Consider the following 8032-nt stretch of genomic DNA (forward strand, 5'->3'; position numbering starts at 1 on the left):
ATGACGTGCTACAGACGCGAAATTTAACCGACAGGAAGAAGATGCTGTGATATGCAAATGATTAGCTTTTCAGAGCATTCACACAAGGTTGGCGCCGGTGGCGACACCTACGACGTGCTGACATGATGAAAGTTTCCAACCGACTTCTCATACACAAACAGCAGTTGACCGGCGTTGCCTGGTGAAACATTGTTGTGATGCCTCGGGTAAGGAGGAGAAATGCGTACCATCACGTTTCCGACTTTGATAAAGGTCGGGTTGTAGCCTACCGGGATTGCGGTTTATCGTATGGAGACATTGCTGCTCGCGTTGGTTGAGATCCAATAACTGTTAGCAGATTATGGAATCGGTGGGTTCAGGAGGCTAATACGGAACGCCGCGCTGGATTCCAATTGCCTCGTATCACTAGCAGTTGAGATTTCAGGCATCTTATCCGCATGGCTGTAACGGATCGTGCAGCCACGTCTCGATCCCTGAGTCAACAGATGGGGACGTTTGCAAGACATCAACCATCTGCACGAACAGTTCGACGACGTTTGCAGCAGCATGGACTATCAGCTCGGAGACCATGGCTGCGGTTATCCTTGATGCTGCATCACAGACAGGAGCGCATGGGATAGTGTACTCAACGACGAACCTGTATGCACGAATAGAAAACGTCATTTTTTCGGATGAATCCAGGTTCTGTTTACAGCATCATGATGATCGAATCCGTGTTTGGCGACATCGCGGTGAACGCACATTGGAAGCGTGTATTCGTCATCGCCTTACTGCCCTATCACCCGGCGTGATGGTATGGGGTGCCATTGTTACACGTCTCGGTCACGTCTTGTTCGCATTGACGGCACTTTGAACAGTGGACGTTACATTTCAGATGTGTTACGACCCGTGGCTCTACCCTTTATTCGATCCCTGCGACACCCTACATTTCAGCAGGATAATGCACGACCGCATGTTGCAGGTCCTGTACGGGCCTTTCTGGATACAGAAAATGTTCGACTGCTGCCCTGGTTAGCACATTCTCCAGACCTCTCACCAATTGAAAACGTCTGGTCAATTGTGGCCGAGCAACTGGCTCGTCACAATACGCCACTCACTACTCTTGACGAACTGTGGTATTGTGATGAAGCTGCATGGGCAGCTGTACCTACCTGTACACGCCATCCAAGCTCTGTCTGACTCAATGCCCAGGCGTATCAAGGCCGTTATTACGGCCAGAGGTGATTGTTCTGGGTACTGATTTCTCAGGATCTATGCACCCAAATTGCGTGAAAATATCATCACATGTCAGTTCTAGTATAATATATTTGTCCACTGAATACCCGTTTATCATCGGCATTTCTTCTTGGTGTAGCAGTTTTAATAGCCTGTAGTGTAAGTAGGATTTCTCGGGACAGTCTATGTCTGTCCTCAAGAGTCTGCCCAATCTGAGTAGATTTATGGGTTTTAAAAAATAGACTGCTCTCATCACAAATAAATTGGAAGTTTTTTTTAGATTAAAATTGTATGCGGAACTATGACGCGAATTGCAACTTTACCTGTCGTAAGGTACTAAAAGGATTGGACAAAAATATGGAAACACCGAGAGAAATGCGTGCTTGAACATAAATTCAGGACAATGAGTGAGTTACCGTGAACGGTTCGGTGACAGGGTTGTTCTCATCAGACATACACCGACACACATACACCTACACCGACATATGTAGCTGAGTTATACCGACTTCGTAAGCCGAAGGTGAAGATACTGAGGATACTGAAAGGGTACTTTCATACTTAAAGGGAGATGAAAATTTATTAGTCGTGTGGGGGCAGGAATGCAGTTGTAGGGCAAGGAGTAGAAGAAACGGTAACGAAAGAAAGGATACTGAAAGGGTACTTTCATACTTAAAGGGAGATGAAAATTTATTAGTCATGTGGGGGTAGGAATGCAGTTGTAGGGCAAGGAGTAGAAGAAAGGGTAACGAAAGAATGTGGACTTGGCACTAGGAATGAGAGAGAAGGAGGACTAACTGAGTTCTGCATTACACTTCAGCTAGTAATAGCGAATACTCTGTTCAAGAATCAGAAGAGATATACTTGGCAGGGAGATATGGGAAGATTTCAGTTACATTAGATTATGGTCAGACAGAGATTCCGAAATCGGATACAGGACTGTATGGCGAACCCACGAGCAGGTATAGACACAGATCACCATTTAGTAATCATGAATAGTAAGCTGATGATTAAGAGAATAGTCAGGAAGAATCAATGCGCAAAGAATTGGGATACGGAAGTACTAAGGACTGGAGAGATATACGTTTGAAGTTCTCTAAGGCTATAGATAAACTGATAAGGAATAGCTCAATTATCATTTCAGCTGAAGAGGAATAGACATCTCTAAAAGGGGCAGTCACAGAAGTTGGAAAGAAAAACGTAGATACAAAGAAGGTAGCTACGAAGAAACCATGGGTAACACAAGAACAGTTGATCGATGAGGGAAGGAAGTACAATAATGTTTCGAAAAATTCAGGAATACAGAATTCGAAGTCACTTAGTAATGAAATAAATAGAATGCACAGGGAAGCTAAGGTGAAATGGCTGCATGGAAATTGTGAACAAAAGTAAAAGGAACTGATTGTCGGAAGGGGTGGCTCAGAATATAGAAAAGTCAAAACAACCTTTACTGAAATTGCAAGCAAGGGTGATAACAATAAGAGTGTAATTCCACGATGAAATATAGTGGAGAGAGCGGATATTGGGAAAGAGTACATTTGCTTGCCTCTATGAGGGGGAGTACTTGCCTGATGAAGTGACAGAAGAAGAAACAGGAGTCGATATAGAAGACATAGGGAATCCAGCATTAGAATCATAATTTAAAAGGGCTTTGTAATAGTTGAGATCAGTAACGCAGAAGAGGCAGACAACATGCCATCGGAATAGCTAGAATCATTGGGGAAAGTGGCAAGAAATTGATTATTGACGTTGGTGTATAGGATTTATTTTAGTGATATAATATCTGACTGTCGGACGAATATCGTCCACACATTTCCAAAGGCTGCAAGGACTGGCAACGGTGAGATGCATCCAAATTCCTGACAAGAATAATATACAGAAGAATGGAACTGAAAACAGAGGATGTTTTAGATGACGATTGGTTTGATTTTAGGACGGTAATGGCACCAGAAGGTCGTCCTGACGTTGCGATTGATAATGGAAGCGAGACTACAGAAAAATCAACACACGTTCGAAGGATTTGTCGATCTGGAAAAAGCGTTCGACAGCGTAAAATGCTGCAAGATGTTCGAAATTCTGATGAAAATGGGGTTAAGCCATACAGAAAAGCAGGTAATATACAAGAACCTAGAGGAAACAATAAAGTGAAAGACCAAAAACGTAGTTCAGTCTTCATTTCGAAGAAGCAATGTAGGAGATAAAAGAAATGTTCAAGAATACAATTAAAATTCAGGGTGAAAGGACATCAATGACAAGCTTGGCTTACCATATTACTACCCTCATTGAAAGTGAAAAATAATTACAAAATTTGCTGAATGGTGTGAACAGTCTAATAAGTACACAATATGGATTAAGAGTAAATCGAGTAGGGACTAAACTAACGAGAAGTAGTAGAATTGAGAGCAGCGAGGAACTTAACATCAGAACTGGTAATCATGAAGTAGGAGACGATAAGGAATATTATTATCTAGGCAGCAAAATAACCCATGACGGATGGAGCGACGACATAAAAGACGGACAAGTACTCACAAAAATTCCTCTCCTGGTCAAGAGGATTCTTCTGGCATCATAGGCCTTTATTTGAGAAAGAGTTTTTTGAAAATGTATGTTCGGAGTACAGCATTGTAAGATAATGAAACATGCGCTGTGGGAAAAACGGAAAAGGAGAGAACCGAAGCATTTGAGTTGTGGTGCTACAGAGGAATGTTGAAAATTAGTTGAACGGATGAAGCGAAGAACGAGGAGGTTCTTTGCAGAATCGGCGAGGAAAGGAACAGGCTGGTAGGACATCTGTTAAGACGTAATGGAATAACTTCGATGATGCTATAGGAAGCTGATGAGGACAAAAACTATAGAGGAGGCTGGTATGTGTCCAGCATATAACTGAGGACGTAGGTTGCAAGTCAGGGACCCTGTTTGCGTAGCTCGCATTGTTCACCACTTGTTTTGTGAGCACGAGGATGAATTGTCATATCTCCTATGGCCGTCACAGTCATCGGTTATCAATGTTATTAAACCTTTGTGGGAGGAAGGCAGAAAGGAAGTTTGTGTGATCTCTGTCCGCTTCCTTCATCGTCACCTGAGCTTGCTACTAATTGGCAGGAAGAACGGTATAAGATTCTCTTACAAATAGTACTGTATCTATACCTATATTTACCCATTCTGAAACGACTGGGAGCTGTTTTGTATGCCCTCTGTTATCCTGCACAGTATTCGGTATGGTAATATACTTCATGCTCAGTGTTTGCAAAACTTTGTGCACCCCCCGTTCTTATCTTTTTGTGATTAGTGAGCAACTGTTTCCGACCCTTTCTCCCTATTTTATGATGATTTTCCAATGCTCGGCTAACTCGTTCCTCCACTTCAAATGAAATTTCTCCAATAGGAACGCTATAGTCTGCTTTACTGAAGATACACAGACGCCCTTCGTTCTGCCTCAATGGTTCATCCGTGACTTGTGTCGCATGGTGAATACTTAGACGTGATTTAGGATTTTTATACTCCATCTTATGCAAAACAATATATTTTTGTTTTCCCCCGAACGTGTTTCAACAACTAATTACCAATCTGTGTTGTTCTGTATAACCGAAGATGGAACACACGTGGATAAAACAACTATGCAGCGACTTACAGAAGAAATTAATTCAACGTTGAGACAGAAAAAGAAACAAGAAATTAAATTTCATATATATCACCATACACAAAGTCACCTACAAACATAATTTGGAAATGTAGAGAACATGTGAGCGTCTTGCTCTAATTCGGTAAACAGATTTTACAGAGTGGAAGGAAGTGTCTTCTATTGTAGCTGTAAAAGCTACAGGTTTCTATTTTTTTATTTTACTTACTTACTTATTTTTTCACATATTTTACAGATGTTTATTACTTAAAAACATGTTATGTCAAGAACTCTGAAGAATTTACTTACTGATATCTTATTTTTGTATACAATTTTCGACCGTATTTCAGACCTACATACAATGTTGTTCATGCCCTTCACACTTCACTCTCACCTAGAATTACGTGACCTGACAAGAATAGCAAAATTTAATGAAGACAACAGACTACCTCCAGAAACAGCAACAAATAATAAACCAATTATACCAAATGAAATATACTAACCACTATCATCAAAAGAAAATCTTGAATAAAATTATTATCCCCAGATATTGAATAATAAAATAAACGATTAGATGTTATTTTGTAAAGAAGCTTACATAGTTATATTTATCGAGAAATGCAATGGTACTGTCATTGCTCACTTGTTCGTTATTTGGTTTTTTTGTCCAGTATGACAACATTTTTAAATGGTTGGTGTGGACTGGTTGTATTTCTGGATGTCGACTTCCTGTATACTTCAAAATTACGTTTGTAGGATACTTTGTGTACCCTGATGTCTAAGAAATTTAATTTGATGTTTGCTTCTGGCTCAATGTTGAACTAATTTTTACTTGTGTAGTGTAACGACGCTTATGACTCAATGGTTTTTGTTTTGAAATATGACCATGTGCAGACTTCGTCACCTACGTCGTTTACAAAACACTTCAAAAAATTATTTAAATTCCTTTAAAGTTCTGTATAAAACATTCTTGAACGAAACTGTAATTAAAACACCTTCAGTTGAGTCGTCTGTGCAAAATTACGTCACTCAGTCCAGCTGATTTGCGCAAACTTTTGAAATTTAGATGTCGTTTGTTTCTGTTTGGAAATTATATTCTTCGGAGTTATCTTATTTTTCCCATATTAAAATCAGACTCTAAAACCTTTAAGATTCAAAAAATCGGAATCAAAGTCTTCTGAAAAATAATATCTTTGAAAAATTCAGTAATAATTCTTCCTCAATATAACTCATCATAAATAATTCTCGAACACGTATTTAAGCTTCAGAGCATACACCGTTTTATCGTCTTCGTATATGCTACATACAGATGTGAACATCAGACTCGACAAAACAGAACTGAACAAAATAGAACATAAACTAAACATTCTGTGACGTCATTACAATGGAGAATCACAAATTTTTATTCATTTGAATGTTGGAGGTTCGAAGCAACAACCCGGTCACAGGATATTCTGCTGCTCTTTGGCCGTTGACCCGCGACGTCTAGTGGCCAGCAATTTTCTTTCTGGTTCCGGCAGTGAAAATGCTGTTTCCGCGAGTTGCGCTGCTCTCTCCAAACATGAAACATACAAAACAAAAATACGCAACTGTAAATATTTTACAAACATAACAAAACATTACAAATACATAAACAAAACAATAAATTAAACTTATATTTACCTGCAAACTGAGCTGATCCTTGTGGATGGGTGACGCTTTAATTTCGCGTCCCATTACACTTGGTCTGCGCACATGTCATTGAGGTGACTCTTCCATCCTTGACTACCTAAAACAGTCTTCCTCTAACCCTCTTCATCCTTAGCACTCTTTCACCTTCCCCCTCTCATTTTCTCTCTGTTCTCATTCTCTCTCACGCGCGAGTACACACACACACACACACACACACACACACACACACACACACACACATACACACACACACACCAATCAATAATGTTTCTACCCAGTAGATGCACTACAGAATTATCAAAATCAAACCAAACATTCGGAGTTCGGCTATCACTGAAAAAAGGAATAAGTGGCCGATGACAGTAATAATCTCGATGAGTATGTCGGTGCCAGTTTTTTTCCCAGTTTTCGATTTTGTGTACGAAAACGTGTTGATACCTGGAAAAGTGAAGTGTAGGACGTGAAAAATACGGTGTATGCAGTTACAACGAACAAGTAAACACACCAAAGATGGGCAGCAGGAAAGAAAGCTCAAGGACAGAAAATGCACTGCTACTGGTCTCGTAAACGATGTTAACAATCATCATCAAGCAAATTCTTTAGAGTACTTTGGCGTTGACGTGCTTTGAATCCATACAAACATAGAGAAGAAAGCCAACCTGTACAAATGCATCATCGCAATAAGTGTACGAGAGTTATTCGGAGCCGGCCGAGGTGGCCAAGCGGTTCTAGGCGTTTCAGTCCGGAACCGAACGACTACTACGGTCGCAGTTTCGAATCCTGCCTCAGGCATGGATGTGTGTGATGTCCTTAGGTTTAAGTAGTTCTAAGTTCTAGGGGACTGATGACCTCAGATGTTAAGTCCCAAAGTCCTCAGAGCCATTTGAACGAGTTATTCGGACAAGTAAGGTCTGATAGGCAGCGAAATGGAAACTACGGTGAAAATCCGATGAAGCTCTGCACAGATGTGTTGGTCAGTATGTCTAGTGTGCCCCTGCGGTCGTGTCATATTTCTCTTTTCCGTTCTCAGCGCACAGTGACAACCAAAAGATGCCTTGAAAATAGTGTCTCCCGCCAAGAACGAGCGCCTGGTGAGAGATTTCGCCTGATGTGATGCAGCCCACGTAACATACAGAAACTCCCATGCGTTGCGTTTCATTCTTCATGACAATTCAAGTCCGCACTCTGCAGAGGAAATGAAGCTGCTTCTACAGCGTCTTTGATGTGAAGTGCTTCATCACCCACAATACTACCGTGGATCCCTTTGAGTTTTATCTCTGCTCACATACACCGCCGGCTATGAAGACCACATTTTGGCAGATATAAAGATTTGATGGAAAGCACGGGAGACTACCTTCTATGACGAGGGTATTGTAAAGTTAGCATTTTGAAATTGGTAAAACACTACAAAAAATGTCTAAGACAGAGTGTCAACTATGAAGCGAAGTAGTTGTAAGGTGTAGCTGACTGTAGCAAATAAAACAGTTTTGAATTTCATTGTGGTTTCCATTCCACGACCGATCGGACCTC

This window comes from Schistocerca nitens, chromosome 2 (genome assembly GCF_023898315.1).
Source record: "Schistocerca nitens isolate TAMUIC-IGC-003100 chromosome 2, iqSchNite1.1, whole genome shotgun sequence".
NCBI classification, from domain to species: domain Eukaryota; kingdom Metazoa; phylum Arthropoda; class Insecta; order Orthoptera; family Acrididae; genus Schistocerca; species Schistocerca nitens.